Here is a 17,320-nt window from a genome sequence, read left to right as displayed (position 1 = left end):
AGGAAGGAAGGAAGGAAGGAAGGAAGAGAGAGAGAGAGAGAGAGGAAGAAAGAAAGAAAGAAAGAAAAAAGAAAGAAAGAAGAAAAGAACAGTTTAAGTTCACTTCTATTTCAGAAAAGTAAACATTTGGTAGTATGAATGACTTTTTCATCTTATTAACTGGAATGAATGGTAATTTCTGAAATGCTTTTCCAGTTTAAAACACAAGAGCCTCTGTATCCCAACCCACAAAGCCACGGGCCTTGTTGGGGGGTCTGAGGGTAACATCCACAACCCACCAGCCTGTGTGCCCTGTAAGCAGGAAGAATGGAGGGTGTGGAGCGCCTGCATTCCTTCCAGCTGTCAGTGGCACCAAGGAGTTGATTGTAGTTCCCTGTCTACCATTAATTATAATCACAACTAGACCCCTTTTCCTGGGATCGTAATCTCATTGGAGGCTTTTCATTAAAATCTTATTCCTCCGAACACATCTGGGCACAGCCTGTTGGCCTCCAGGTGTGGGGGTGGAAAACCACAAGCAGGTAGCAAGAAGAGTGCACACATTCATCCCTGCGTTTTAGGCATCCAGGCTTGTCCTGCGTGAAATTGAAGGCGAACCCATCCCTCTGTGTCCACAGGCAGACTTCCCCCATGGATCAGACACCACTAAACACCACAGGCCTCCCGTGGCGATTCCACTGTCTCTATCTTCCCAGCCCTGGCTGCCATCCTGGACCGGGAGGCAAACACAGCTTCTGGGGCTGAAGTTGTCACAACAATGGCATTGGCTCTCTCCAGCAGAGCATCAGACCCAACAAGGCAGGCATCCCACCCTCAGGGGGAGCAGCCACTTGAGGAAAGTAGGTTCCATCAAAAAATGTCTTTTTTTAGACCTTTCCAGAGATGTTTCTCCCTTGTCCATCTTTGATCTTCTTTGTGACTGTGTGAGAATCTTGGCCTCCTTTGCGGTGACAGGAATGTTCTTCCTATGATCAGGGTAAGTAAGCATATTCACAGAGTCATTTATATGTGTCTAATTTCCGGCTTTTGGTGCTCAGCTTTAGTTGTTGGCACCAGGCCCGCAGGATGTCTTGGTGGAGCAGGTTGACTGGTGGCATTTTTAGAAGGTAATTGGGATTTTCTTCCTAAGTCTTAAACTCTTCCAGTGCCTTGTGTCACCTTTTCTGGACAGGAAACTTTGTCTTCTTTCATAGATCTTTTTCATTAGCTCCTGTTCACTGATGTTCGCTGTAACTTTGGGTCGCCAGAAGCCTGCTGTTTCTCTCCGGATTCTCATGATACAGGTTGCAATTTGCAAGCCAGATAATCTTCCCTGACTTCTTTGTGGAATTCTGCTTTTTGCCTTTTCCTTTCTCCATATCCAAAGAGAAGTCAAGATTTCCTAACTGTTTCTAAGTCTAAACAACAGGAGTATGTTGTTCATACTAAATTCTAGAGTGAATAAAATAGATATGTCTTCGGCTTCAGAGAGTTTAGTGCCTTATTCACCTATTTTTGTTTGTTTCTTCGTTTAACTTTTTTAAAGATAAAAGGTGCCTGGGTGGCTCAATCAGATGAGGATTTATTTGACTCTTGATTCTGGTTAAGGTCATGATCCCAGGGTCATGGGTCATGGGTCATGGGCCTGAAGCCTGCCTAAGATTCTCCCTCTGCCCCTCTCCCCTGCTTGTGTACTTTCTCTCATTCTGTCTCTATAATTATAAAAAAAATAAAAAATAGAAAGAAAGCAGTGATTACAATAGTGATAGTTCTTACAAAGATAAACAAAGAGGGGTGCCTGGGTGGCTCAGGCACCCTTTGAGCATCTGACTTTGCTCAAGTCATGATCTCGTGGTTTATGAGTTCAAGCTCCACGTCAGGCTCTGTGCTGACAGCTCAGAGTCTGGAGCCTGCTTTGGATTTGTCTCCCTTTCTCTCTGCCCCTTCCCTACTCATTTCCACGCATGCCCTCTCTCTCTCTAATAAACATTAAAAAAAATTTTTTTTTAAGATAAACAAAGAAACAAACAAAAACACGTGCTGTGATGAAATATAACAGGAGGTATGTCACTTCACTTCATTTACCTGGGGTGATTCAGAAGTGATGATTGCCCCAAGGAATAGAGAATATCAAGATTAATAAAATTATTCAGTAATATCATGAAGATAAAATTTTTCAAAGATTAAACAGAGCAAGCACCAAACTGTAGTTCAAACAAGTCCCTTAATCTCTATCCTCAGAAAATTAAAGGGTTTGAAATCAGAAATATGAAACATTACTAATTTCCATATTAAATGGGACATTTTCTAAGAATCTCAAATGTAATGTCACAGACAATATGATTAATAACAACCTGTCAAATTTGATATCTAAAAGCTAATTTTTAGTTATTTTTATGTTTGAATTCTAATAATATACTAATAAAAATATTTTGAAATTTGGATAAAATTCTAAAGTTTACCCCATCTTATAATAATATTCATAGACAAAAACCGATTTTTTCTTTAAATTAAATGAAATGTTATTTGATTTGCCTTAATTCAAATGCTAAAAAATACAAAGCATTTTCAATTATCTTGCTTACAATAAATTTCTTTTTTTTAACCATCATTCAATAGGCTCTAATTTATTCATATAGGGAAACAAATAATTCTTACATTCATAAAAAAATGAAAATTACTTATCAAAGAAAAAATCATATGAAGAACTATTTCATAGATTCAAAAAAACACACATGCTTGTGATCAGATACATGTAAAATAATTTCAGAAGGAAAAATATATTTCAGAGAGATAACTATTTTTTTGTCATCTATGATTAATAATTTATTAAAGTGCAATATAAAGATATTTATTTTAATAACAAAAATTTCAATTCAAATAGGTAATTGTGCAATATTAAAAAAAGAAATCTACCACATCTATCCACGTATTTACACATAATTCTTACAGTTTCAATTTCAAAAAAAAAAAATTCAGTGTTGATAAGAGCACAGATTTAGTCCAATGATAGCAAATCGTTTCAAAAATCCTTAAGAGTGGGGCGCCTGTGTGGCTCAGTCGGTTAAGCGTCTGACTTCGGCTCAGGTCATGATCTCGCGATCCGTGGGTTCAAGCCCCACGTCGGGCTCTGTGCTGACAGCTCAGAGCCTGGAGCCTGTTTCAGATTCTGTGTCTCCCTCTCTCTCTGCTCCTCCCCTGCTCGTGCTCTTTCTCTCTCCCTCTCTCTCTCTCTCTCTCTCAAAAATAAACATTTAAATTTTTTTTAAATCCTTAAGAGTATTCATTTCCTTCATTCTAGTGATACCATTTCTGAAAATGAGTTCCCCCCACCAAAAAAAAAAAAAAATGTAGGATGGTAACAGTAATCATATGACAATTAAGAAACAACAGAAATGACCGAATTAAATAAATCATCTTACTGTGGGATACTTTGTACCCAATAAAAATTTTTTTGGTCTTCAATTTTCAGTGACATGGAAAGACATGACCTGCCTCTCCATACACATACAAGAATAATCTATAACTATACATATACCAACGGTGGCTATCTCTGCTCTGGGAATTAAAAGTCTTTTACACTGTTTCAAGTTATCTACATGTGTCTGGTAATTTTTTTATAAAATGAGAATGTATTATTTTTATGATGAGAAAGCTAGTCTTAACTATACCAAAAATAATCAATAATTTTGATGGTGGTAAAGACTACCATCTTCCTCTTAGATGTAGGCATAATGTTATATAATTTCAATGTTTTGTTTATGTTGATGAACATATTTATCAATAAATTGATAATTGACTGCACAAGTAATTATTTACAAGACTGGAAAGTAAGCTTAGGGTAAAGTTATTTTCTATATTACCTTTCCTTTCAGTGGGGAGAAGTGATGTGTGCTTTGCTTCCCAAAATTTTAAACAAAGGAATTTCCTACTTTCCTTTTATTTTTGGCTACTTGCTTTTTCTAATATCTGAATAAAATATTTTCTTTTTTTAATTTTTTTTAATGTTTATTTATTTTTGACAGAGAGAGAGAGAGAGAGAGAGAGACAGAGAGAGCATGAGCGGGGGAGGGGCAAAGAGAGAGAGAGTCACAGAATCTGAAGCAGACTCCAGGGTCTGAGCTGTCAGCACAGAGCCGGACGTGGGGCTTGAACCCACAGACTGCAAGATCATGACCTGAGCCGAAGTTGGACGCTCAACCGACTGAGCCACCCAGGTGCCCCTAAAATATTTTCTTACGTTATCATTTGTGTTTGGTTTGGCACTTCATTTCCTTTTCAAATTTTGAAACAAATGCTCAGAATGTTTAAGAATTTCCTCAAGCATTTAACTTTGCTAAAGGGTCACAGGCTTTAACCATTCTCTCTAAAAATAACTCTCTCTCACTCTCTCTCTCTCTCTATCTCTTGAGTCACATAGTTCTGAGAGACAATCTTCCCTCTCAGTTTATGGTAATTTAAGAGTTTGGTTGAGGTACCATTCCTACTTTACTTATTTTTTTATAGTTAAAATGTTTTCACTGTTAATTCCTACTCTTCCCATTTATACCCACTCTAACTGTTAAGGTCTTTGAATATGTATGTATTTTTTAAAAATATACAACATTGAATCTTATATGCATATTCTCTTATTTATTTAAACTTATTCGGAATCATGTTATACATACAAAATGATTAAAAAGCATGATTCATTAGGTCAGTATAACAACTATAAAGTTGAATTTATGAAATAAATGACAACTCCTTTAATGAGCATTTATAAAGCCTTGCATTCAAAAATTAGATTATGTCAATTTGCCAAAAGCACATGGAACAGGTGGGCAGGGCAATGGGCTAACTAGGCGATGAGTATGAAAAGAATAGCTTTAAATCCAAATGACAGCCCTGCCTTAGTTTAAAGCTAAAGTTCTCTTTTCTGCTTATTATGGATCTTTGATAAGAAATACAATTGCTGAGAAGTCTGTTTTGCTTGCTGTTTGCTACGAGCATTGTGAGGCCTTTCCTGAATGTAACCCGCTGTGTAGTAGAATGGGTTGTAAACCTTCCTAAATGTAGTCTGATATGTGATGGAAAGAGTGATTGTACATAAACTAACGGGCATTTCTCGCTTCTGTAAACCTGCTTGCTTAACACATTCCTCACCTACCCTACCCCCTTCCCCCTTCCCCCTTTTTCCTCCCGCCACAAGTAACGGACAAAGCCTTCCCGCCAAAGGACAGACAAAGGACGCCCAATCAGAGAACAACAAATGTCCTTACTTTAAAATCAACTAATCAGGCCCCTCATAATTTGAAACCTCCCCTGTGCTATTTGTCTCTGTCTATAAAAACGCTGTACCAACCCTGATCGAGGCCTCTTGCGTCACCGGCGACGAGTGCGCAGAGGACCAGGTTTGAACCTGCAATAAACGACCCTTGCCGCTTGGCTTTGACTTACGACTCTGGTGGACTTTTGTGGGAGGTTTCGGAACTTCGGGCATTACAAGTATTAGGGAGGGCACTTATGATGAGCACTGGATGTTGTATGTAAGTGATGAATCACTAAATTCTACTCTTGAAACAGATATTACACTCTATGTTCACTAACTGGAATTTACATAAACCTTGAAGCTACAAAAACAATAACCAAAAAAAAAGAATCATAAAAAACCCTCAACAAAATTTTAAAAATATGCGTCATACACTGTTCTGTGACTACAATGACATTAAATTTAAATATCAATGATTGAAAGGCAAAAAAAAGTTAACAATAGTTTTGGAAGGCAAAAAAAAAAAAGTTAACCATAGTCTAGAAACTTAAATAATAATGATTTAATAGCTAATAGGTTAAATATTTGAGCTGAATAAAAATTAAAACATTATACAACAGAAGTACAAATTCTGAGTAAGATATACTTTGAGGAGAAATTATATCCTTCCATTCTTACATTACAAAAGAAAAATCCTAATAATCAGTATATAAAGAAATAAGAAAACAATTGAATCATTATATGCTCAAAGAAGTGTTAATTATCATTATGAGTAGAAAAAAAAGTAAACAATGGAGCAGAAAGTAATGGATAAAAGACAATGTTACAATAGAGATGATCAAAATACATATATAGATTGTTTTCTTAAAGACTTGTCCAATATCTTGTGTTATTGCTGAATGACTGAAGACACAAATAAACCAAGTGAGGACAATAATACAAAAATCTTTGCTCTGAGAAATTTTAAAACCTAAGAAAAATTTCTAGAAAAATGTAATTTTGAAAATATAAAAATTTAGATACCATAAATAATTACAGGGATATTGATGAATTGGAAAACAGTTAAGAACATAAACTCAGGTGTGTTTGGAGGTGAATTCTGCCAATATATCAAAGGAGAGATAATTTTGTCTTATACAAACTCTTATAGATAAGAAAGAAAAACAGAAACTCTATCTCAGCTATTTCTAGGCTACAATAATCTTGATTACAAAAGCAAGCAAAATTATAAACTAATCTCACCTAATGAAAATGGAAAACTTTTAACAAATATTAGCCCACCCAGTCTATGATTGCTTTCAAAAAACAACAAAACCATTAAAAAGATTTGTAACTAATTAATATGACAAGCTTAAATGGAAAACCATTATTTTAATAGATTTAGAAAAGATATTTGATAATTTTACAATTCATTCTTGAAAATAAACAAATGAAAAATTTCAAATATAGTATTAGAAGTTCACATTCTTAATTTGCTAAAGAGTAGCTACTAAAACCTATAATAATTATTACCCTAAATGAAGAATATTGGAAATTTTTCTTTAAAATCAGAAAAAAGTCAGTCTCTGACATAGTTTCTATTGAATTTGTATTGGTGGACCTAGCCAAGTAATAATATAAGTTAAATGAAAAAACTAAAGGGTTGAACAGAAGTAACAAAACTGCCACTACTCACAGATTATCTCATTTTCTAAGGAGAAAACTTCAAGGGATTTATGGAATTCATTAGAAATTATATCAATTTACTAATTATTGAATATAGGATTAATATGTCTATTTAAATTTTTTTAAATGAGCAAAGAAATTTTCAAAAATATTCTTGTAGTATTCTTGTATTCTTGGACATTTTTCTCAATTAATAGCCTTTTTCAAGTCCCTCTAAAACTTGTTTCCAATATTTGTTTCTTCCAAAGCAAAATCCAGACAGAAGACACTATTAAGATTTTGAACAAGGTACTTAAGTGTTATGTCTTCCCCCATCAAGATAATTATACCCCTCCCGTTGATCAAGTCTCCTGTGAAAATCCCTTCCTAAATTTCAAAACACCTGTATGGAAATGATGATCCTGACAGTCATTGACTTTTTCCTAAATTGTTAAATGATGGCAAAACTTTCTGACAGCCAGCAACTCTAGGTTTATAAAATTCTAAAAGTCCCTTTCTGTGCCCCAAACCTGCTACCAGAACTTTTTGTGAAAAAGTCATTTGCTAAGGAGCCCATTCCAGAATTGAACTATGACACTTTGGTCCAAGTATCTTATACTAACAATCCCAATTTTGGAACACATAGTTACCCTCAAGTACATTAGTCTTGCATTTCACTATTTTCTTCTGAACCCAGATTTTAAAATTCCTTGCTTTGAGAATCTCATCTGACAATGAATATTAAAAATAAGAAAGATCTAGAGTGCCCCATATAGGTGGTTTTTGCCTCATGTTACCACAGATATCAGTTCAGTTCTAGCATCATGGCAAGCTCACATTCCATTCTTAAAGGATTTTTAAATATGCTATAGCCTTCCATGGCTCACTCCAACCCAAAGTTTAAATAGTTGTATTAACCTGTCTATACTGAAATGCAGTGCATGGACACCATATAAAAAGCTATCCTATGATTTATCTCTGTTGGATGAATGACTCAAATTGTTCAATGGAATTCACACCTTGCCCTTGTTCCTATGTTCTTATATTTCCAAAGCACGGAACTCACTGCTTACTCTGCTTGCCCTCTTCCAACTGAACTGTCATCTGATTCTGAACACAGATATTCTCTTGAATATAGCCTTGTGTCTTTGTTACAGAAATACAGAAATGCACCCTTGATTTTATTTTGGGATGCTACTCCAAATCTGACTTTATCCCCTGTTAACCTCCAAGTCACACATGACTGTGAGGCCCGTTCAACTGATCTTTTTGTCTCAGACACAAATCTTAAATAGGGAAGAACATTGCAGCCAGAGATTAGTAGTCAGGAAGAAGAGTGGTGGGAAAGGGAATCCACCTTTGATGAATATTTCTTTCCTTGATAAATAATTCTGATAGCAATGAAATAATGAGTGTTTTGAAAGATGGAGTTACCTAATGAGACATTTAATAAACCAAGTCAATCTAGAGGTGATGTGGAAAATGAATTAATAGAGAGGAATGGAGGAAAATGGAATATCAAAGACTAATACCTACCAAATAAATGCCTCTCCTTATGAAGGGACTATTCAACTTAACAACTCACTCTATGATTAACAAAGAATCAGGGAAACTGTAACTTTTCCAAATCATTTTGTAAGAGAAATGCTATGGTGAATAATATGTTTCAGTGGATTACATAGCCATTGCTTTGAAAACAGACACATTGTATATTCCACTATAATATTTCCACTAATTAAAAAATTGTGGAGGGGCATCTGGGTGGCTCAGTCAATTAAGCATCTGATTCAATTTCAGCTCAGGTCATGATTTCATGGTTTGTGGGTTCGAGCCCCACTTCAGGACATGAGCTGATGGCACAGATCCTGCTTGGGATTCTCTCCTTCTATCTCTCTCCCTGCCCCTCCCCACTCCTTTCTTTCAAAAGCAATAAATAAACTTTAAAAAATGTGGAAATAAAATGGAAATCCATTTTAAGGTTTGTGATAATTTTGAGTATTTAAAAACAGTGCATGGAGTGTTAGTATATGATCTCCCAGTGTACTGTGTAATTTTTCATTGTCAAAACAATGATATGATTACATGAATGCTAACCAACTCACCCTTAGTATCGAAAAAAGGTAAATCAAGCTGCATCATTAGAGGAAAAATGAGAAACAAATACTGTCATGCCAGCTAATGGCTGAAAGAGATTCCTGTCATGAAAAGGGTGATAAGTCAGCAATTACTGCCTTCACTCATTCACCAAAGTGCACTCAGACTCAATTTATATTCTAAAGCAGACTTTTTCCTTTCACCAAAGAAACAGGAGTTCTTTGCAAAAGGTAGACAGTATAATTTAGCTTTTTGATGTTTGCAACAATGTGTAAAACGTCTTTAAGCAAATGTTTTCATCTATATTTACACATACATATGTACATGAATATTTGTGTAGGTGTATACATTTTTATACGTGTGATTCTCAGAAGTCTTCTAATCATAAGTCTCGACCCAACTAATCAACACATTTGTATGAGCATATGATCAACAAATGTGTCTTAAAGAATCAATGTTTACAACACCACGAGTGAATCATAAATGTGAACTATGGACTTTGGGTGATTATGATATGTGAGTATAGGTTCATCAATGTAACAAATGTGGTCTGGTGGGGGATGGTGATAGTGGGGAAGGCTATGCACGTGTGGGGTCAAAGTGTATATGGGAAATCTCTGTGCCTTCTCTTCCATTTTGCTATAAACCGTAAAGTGCTCTAAAAAAATCCTAATTTAAAAACATGAAATAGAAAAAAATGTCAATATTTCTAGGAAAACACACATCATTGAATACATCACCACATATATCAGCTACTCAGCAATCAATAGATCATTTGTTTAATCATTTGACCATTTAAGCATATTCAATGTTTACTTTTATTTTAAGCACTATGTTAGGTTTGTGGATTACAGAAATCAACAAGAATTATCCCTTTACTTAATGATCTTACAGTCTATTCTATAAAGTAGTTCCCAGTGGCACCAAAGTTCAGTGAACCATAGTGATGTCTGGCTTTGAGTGAATGTAGTTGAAGACAAAATAGCAGATTGTTTAAAATTATGGGTTTTAAAGTCAGAACACTGGATTTGAATCCCAGTCGCATGATCAACTAACTTTAGTTGAACATTGAGGGAGATTAATTCATATCTTTACACTTACTTTTTTCTGTTAGTAAAATATGGGTGTAACATTAATATTTCTTCAGCATCTTTGAAGGATTTATATATTTTTAAAGTTTATTTATTTATTTGAGAGAGAAATAGCACAAGTGGGGAAGAGGCAGAGAGAGAAGGAGAGAGAATCGCAAGCAGTCTCCCCGCTAGAAACACAGAGCCCGAGGTGGGGTTTGAACTCATGAAACCCTGATATCCTGACCTGAGCCAAAACCAAGAGCCCCATGCTCAACTGAGCCACCCAGGTGCCCCTGAAGTATTTAACTACATAATCTAGGTAAAACTCTTAGAATAATACCCAATATATTCTAATAAGTAATGTTTAGTCTAATTATTAATAAATACTATTGTGTTCTGTTTTGGATATATTTTTGTCCAAATATCTATTAATAAAAAAGTAAAGATATCATCTTTCTATTGACGAATGTCCACATTATGATTAATAACTCATTTTAATAATTCTAATAGCATACCTCTGATGCTATAAGGTGCTATTCTGATGACCCAAGTGGTCATCAGATATGCTCAAACTCATAACTCCATGACCCATCTGTTATGGTGTTTATTACTTAATACTAAGTAAATGTGCTCAAGATCAAAGTCAGAACATTACACATCTGCAACTGCTTGTTTACACACACAATTGCAAAATATGTTCGATTGGCAGCATATGTTAGAATGAACACCAATCTGTTATGGTGATAATTTCATTGTTGGCTGTATTGCAGAGGCCTGGTCTATAATGTATTTTATTAAGATGGATGTGCTTTAGTTTGTTCAACCAGTCATGGTAAAATATTTGGCTAATGTTTTTATTGCATGCCATCTGTGTGGGCAGTAAGGTTGTCCAATAACACATGAAATGTCACTGTTTTGAATAGGCATCTAATTGAGGTTTAATCAAATGGATATTTTACATTAATTAAATGCCAGCTGATTAATTAAAACATATTTTTATATTTAATAACTATGTAAAAATGGGACATGATTAGCTCAAAATTCCATGCATTATGCACAGAATGTAGACTTTCTTATGAATACATGCATGCAGAACAGTGTAATAGAATCTAGATGCATTTAAATAGCATTAAAATAAATGTCACCCTGCTATTTAAGAAATAGCAAGCGGTATGTGTTTGGAAATGATTCTTTCTAATATCTGGATCTCTTTGACCCCTCTTTGTACTGTCATAAAGCAACACATTTTTTTCTCCAGAGCCAAGAAGAAATTTAAATGTACCTACTCCTACTGTGACAAATAATCAGTTCCATATACGCAAGCGAGAAGCTTTGCTAACTACCAAAATGATTGTAAGAATCACAGGAGAACAAAATCAGGCAGATGTTTTGAAAACAAAACAACTTGCTGAAATTTAGCTTCTCTCCAAAAATATCAAAGAAATGAATCAGCTTCTCTCTCCATTTTCTTTCCTTATCATTTTCTATATTATCTCCTGGCAAAGCCATTTTTTTTCTGTCTGGCTACATTTCATCACAGGTACCTATCTCAGGTTTATCCAAAGTTCATTCCGTATGTCTATTCTCCCATTTCTCTGAAATATGTTTCCTTACTTGATTGTCTGAGAAAATTATATTCAGAAGAGAGGACAGCTCTTACATGCCATTATCTCATCATTTATATCAGCAAAATTCATTTCTCCCCTCTTTGCTTGTGTTTTCCCTTGAGATTAAAGAGAAATCAAGGTATAGGATCAAGAATTGGATGAGCCTTAGATAGAATCAGACCCAAGTCTGTCCCTTCAATGGAGCCAGATTGCTAGTGCCTCAGACCACTCTTCTCTTCCAGGCAACACAAGGGAAAGGGAATTTGGAGCTTCTGTTCACATTAGTATCTGTAGGCCCTGGTCAATTCTGAAACCATGAATAAAGGGAAAGAATATATATGTGCACATCTGCCCCATTTAATGTCTAACTGTGTGACTCTTGAGAACCAGGGATATTTATTTCTTTTCTATCTTGAGTGACTAACACATTAAATTATTATTAAACACACTATTGCTTAAATAGTCAGTATTATGCCAAACCTTAAGATTGATTTCCCTTTCCACAATACAGCGATATCTTGCTTCATTGCATTTCACAGATAACTGCACTTTTTTACAAATTGAAGGTTTCTGGCAACCCTGCATCAAACAAGACTATCGGCATCATTTTTCAGTGGAATCTGCTCACTTTTGTATCTCTAAGTTACATTTTGGTAATTCTCAGAAAACTTCACACTTTTCTGTTATTATTACATTTGTTAGGGTGATCTGTTATCAGTGATCTTTGATGTTATTGTAATTGTTTTGGAGTGCCACAAATTGCAACCATATAAGTTGGCATATTAATTGTTAAATGTGTGTGTCCTGACTGCTCCACTTCCTAGCCCTTTCCCCCATCTTTCTCTTTTTTCTCAGGCCTCCCTATTCCATGAGATGCAATATTGAAATTAGACCAACTAATAACCCATCATTGCCTCTAAGTGCTCAAGTGATAGGAAAAGTCACATCTCTCACTTTCAGTCAAAAGCTAGAAATGATTAAGTTTATTGAGGAAGCCATGCCAAAAGCCAAGATAGGCCAAAATCTAGGCCTCTCGTGGCAAACAGATATCCAAGTTGTGAATGCAAAGGAAACGTTCTTGAAGGAAATTAAAAATGCTGCAAGAGTGAATATGCAAATGATGAGAAAGGGAAGCAGACTTGTTGCTGATACAGAGGAAGTTTTTGGTGGTCTAGAGAGAAGATCAAACCAGCCACAACATTATCTTAAACAAAAGCCTAATCCAGAACAAAGCCCTAACTCTCTTGAATTCTATGGAGGCTGAGACATGTGGGGAGCCTACAGAAAAAAATACTGAAGTTAGGAGAGGTCAGTCCACAAGGGTTTAGGAAGGAAGCCATCTCTATAACATAAATGTGAAAGGGGAAGCAGCAAGCGGTGCTGTAGAAGCTGCAGCAATTTTTCCAGGAGATCTAGCTCAGATTGTTAACAAAGGTAGCCAGTCTAAACAAGAGATTTTCAATGTAGACCAACAGACTTTTATTTTTAAAAAATTAAAAAAGAAAAAAAGATGCCATCCAGGACCTTCACAGCTAGAGAAGAGAAGTCAATGTCTGACTTCAAACTGCGAAGAGCAGGCCAACTCTCTTGTTAGGGTCCAATGCAGTTGATGACTTGAAGTTGAAACCAATATTCAGTGACCATTCGGAAAATCCTAGGACTCTGAAGAATTGTGCTAACTCTACTTTCGCTGTACTCTATAAATGGAACAACAAAGCCTGGATGACAGCACATCTGTTTAGAACATGGTTTACTAAATATTTGAAGCCCACTGCTGAGATCTACTGTTCAGGAAAAAAAGACTCCATTGAAACGTGACTGCTCATTGGCAATGCACCATGTCAATCAAGAGCTCTGATGGAGATGAACAATGGGAACTATGTTGTTTTCATGCCTGCTAATACACTATCTACTCTGCAGCCCATGGATCAAGAGTCATTTTGACTTTCAAGTTTTATTATTTAATAAATACATTTTTGTAAGACTATGGTTGCCATAGAAGCTGATCTGGGCAAAGTAAATTGAAAACCTTCTGGAATGAGTTACCATCCTAGATGCCATTGAGAACATTTGTGATTCAGGAGGAAAGGTAAAAATATCAACAATAACAAGAGCTTAGAAGTTTTTCCAACTCTTGGGGCACCTAAGTGGCTCAGTTGATTAAACGCCTGACTCTTGATCTTGGCTCAGGTCATGATCTCACAGTCCGTGAGTTCAATCCCATGTTGGGCTCTGTGCTGGCAGTGCAGCGCCTGTTTGGAATTCTTTCTCCCTCTCTGCCCCTACCCCACTCATACTCCCTCTCTCTCTCTCTCTCAAAATAAATAAATAAAAACCTAAAAAAAAAGAAGTTTTCCAACCCTCATGATTGACTTTGAGGGGTTCAAAGCTTCAGTAGAGGACATAACTGCAGACGTGATGGAAACAGCAAGAGAATTAGAAATGGAGTCTGAAGGCATCAACTGAATTGCTGTAAATGCCTGATGAAAGTTGAAGAGATGAGAAGTTGCTCCTTAGGAATGAGAAAATAAAGCAGTTTCTTTGCTTGATGGAATCTACTCCTGGTGAAGATGTTTGTGAAGATTGTGGAATCTGACAATAAAGGATTAAGAATATGACATAGACTTAGTTGATAAAGCAGCAGCAGAATTTGAAAGGACTGACTTCAATTTTGGAAGAAGTTCTACTGTGGGTAAAATGCTATCAAACAGTATGGCATGCTACACAGAAATTGTGAGAGTAAGAGTCAACAGATGAGGCTGTCTTATTTTATGAAATTGCCACAGCCACCCCAACCTTTAGCAACCACACCCTGTTCAGTCAGTCATCAAGGTGAGACCTTCCACAGTCCAAAAAAAAAAAAAAAAGACTCAAAGAAAGTTCAGATGATTAGCATTTTTAACAATATTTTTAAGATATGCACTTTTTTTTTTTTTTACAAATAATGCTATTGCACACTTAATAGATTACAGTAGAGTGTGAACATAACTTTTATACGTATTGGGAAACCAAAAAATTCATTTGATATACTTTATTGAAATATTCACTTTATTGCAGAAGTCTGGAACCAAATCTGCAGTATCTCAGAGGTGTACTTACATTTGTGATGAGGTGATAAACTTAGTTATTAGACAAATGTATCTGTCTGACCAAATAAATACATGAGTTAATGGTATCCTATTTTCCATCAATGACCGATTTCACCTAGGAAATTTATAAGGTTTAATAATTTTCAAGCATCCTCAACTTTGTGTAAAAACTGGCTAACTCATGAAATAACTTCACTGGTTTTCATTTATATTTTAGCCTTCAGTAGCACTTTGGATAATGACAGTATTGTTTGCTACCTGCTGTAGTCTTATTTAGCTAATAACTACTTATTTCATTGTGAGCTTTTAGTTCTAGTATTCTGCACTGTGTTCATTAATTTGAAAATGATTTTTATGACTTTAAATGGAAAATCTAACCTCCAAATATAAATTATTTTATATGTGTGATTTTACTACTTGTAGTCTATTTTCCTATTAATGTTTAAAATATAGATAAGAAAACATAGTTTGCAGTGAAGCATCACTACTGACACTTTGACATCCAGACATTAACTCTTTTCATTCCTGTTTCTAAGGAGTACACATGATAAAAAATCAAAAACTTAAAAAAAAATCTCCTCCTAGTATCTAAATAGAAGTGTTTCATTATTTTTGGCAAAAGAACATGTCAAAAAGATGTTCTGAAATCCTAGATAATTAAATTTACAATAGAATTTTAGTTTCAGGTACACAACATATACAACAGCTCTATACATTATGTTATTCTCACCACAAATATTGTGTGATATACTTAATGTACTCAAATAAGAAAATTAAGAATTAAAAATAAGGGGTACCTGGGTGGCTCAGTCAGTCAAGCGTCCTACTTCAGCTCAGGTCATGATCTCAAGGCTCAAGGGTTCAAGCCCCGCCTCAGGCTCTGTGCTGACAGCTCAGAGCCTGGAGCCTGCTTCAGATTCTGTGTCCCCCTCTCTCTCTGCCCCTCCCCTGCTCTCTCTCTCTTGCTCTCTCTCAAAATAAATAAAAACATTAAATACATTAATTTTTTTAATAAAAGAATTAAAAATAATCAAAGAAATATCACCAAAACCAAACCAAAAAATGCTTTATTTTTTTTAAAAGGTATGTCTAGGAAAGGGCACATGATCTCCAAGAAAAGCCTGTGCTAATGGTAAAGGCCAGGAGTTCATTCAGAAGACCTCTGTCCTTGATCTTAATGTCACCTGTTTTATTAACTAGGTATATGACCTTGAATAAAGCTACTCACTCAGTCTTTTTTTTTTTTTGAGAGAGAGAGAGAGAGAGAGAGAGAGAGAGACTACTCACACATGTGAGTGAGGGAGGGGCAGAGAGAGAGGGAGAGAAAGAACCTTAAGCAGACTCCATGCCCAGCATGGAGCCCCATGCGGGACTCAATCCCATGGCCCTGAGATCATGACCTGAGCCAAAATCAAGAGTCAGAAGCTTAACCAACTGAGCCACTCAGACATCCCAAACCTACTCTTTAAAAATAAATAAAATAAAATACAATTTTAGTAAGGTTTATTTTTGCTTATAGAATTCAAGTTGTTTTTCAAAATGTAGAAAGATCTGTGATCCACTGTTTTTTATATCTTCTACTGGCTTGGGCACTAGAAAATCAAATTTCAACAACTGTGTTTGCAGATTGTCTTCTAGATGTCAGTCACATTGGCAGGCTTTTTGTACTCTAACACTGCAGTCTTTGCTCCAACAGGTAATTCATTTTGGCTAACAATTTCACAATTTCACCCTTCAGTTCTTTTAAAACTCTTAGGGAAATTCCATCTGATTCTGGGGATTTATATACATCCAGTTTCCAGACTTTTTTGTGATTGTATTACTTTTTAACTGTTTTTCCTGTTATATTTTCTTTAATATCTATTTATTGGGCAGCAATACTGAAAAACAGACGATAATGGCATCAAAATAATATTCAAAAACAATTTATTACAGCAGCAGGAAACACTCCCAATTTAAAGTATATTACTAGTATGTTTTCAAATTTTTGTATTTTTCAAATGGAAATGGAAAAATACATATATATTTTGGGGGAAAAAGAAATTTTCCCCCTACATATAGACATGAGCACAGATAAATATACACAAATTCAAATCATTTTTTAGAAAGTGAATAGTATGGATAGCATATTTGAGAGAGATTAGCAAAAGAGACTTGAGTATAACTCTTCAATTTTAAGTAATTTTTTATATATTCTATACTTCTAATCAAAGTGCACATAAAAATTCACTTATGTATTAAATCTAGAAAATTATTTTTAAAATGAAAATTTTTTACTCTATAATTATTTCAAATATGGCAGTTAGGTAAGATTCTAAAGTAATAAGCTTATACTTTATATAAAAAGGTATGAATTAAGTACTTAATGGTATTAACACTTTGATAATGTAATTTTCAAAACATTGACTTAGCATTTGTGTTAGACCATTTTATAAATGTTCTGATTAGATTATTTTCATTTTAATATCATTAAATTTAAGGTATGTGTTTAACTTTGACGACCCACTAATTCTGAGAGTTGTTGAATGTTAGTTCCATTTTACACGAGGAAACTAAAGTTCATACATGATAATCATCGTACAGCCA

General features: G+C 35.1%; 1 pseudogene; it reads right to left on the bottom strand.

Moving 5' to 3' along the window:
- Window positions 1-427: 427 nt before the first annotated feature.
- Window positions 428-1,358, bottom strand: LOC122467945 (annotated as a pseudogene).
- Between the last annotated feature and the right edge of the window lie 15,962 nt (window positions 1,359-17,320).

Source organism: Prionailurus bengalensis, chromosome B3 (genome assembly GCF_016509475.1).
Source record: "Prionailurus bengalensis isolate Pbe53 chromosome B3, Fcat_Pben_1.1_paternal_pri, whole genome shotgun sequence".
In the NCBI taxonomy this organism is placed as follows: domain Eukaryota; kingdom Metazoa; phylum Chordata; class Mammalia; order Carnivora; family Felidae; genus Prionailurus; species Prionailurus bengalensis.
This window is presented reverse-complemented; position numbering and strand designations above follow the sequence as displayed.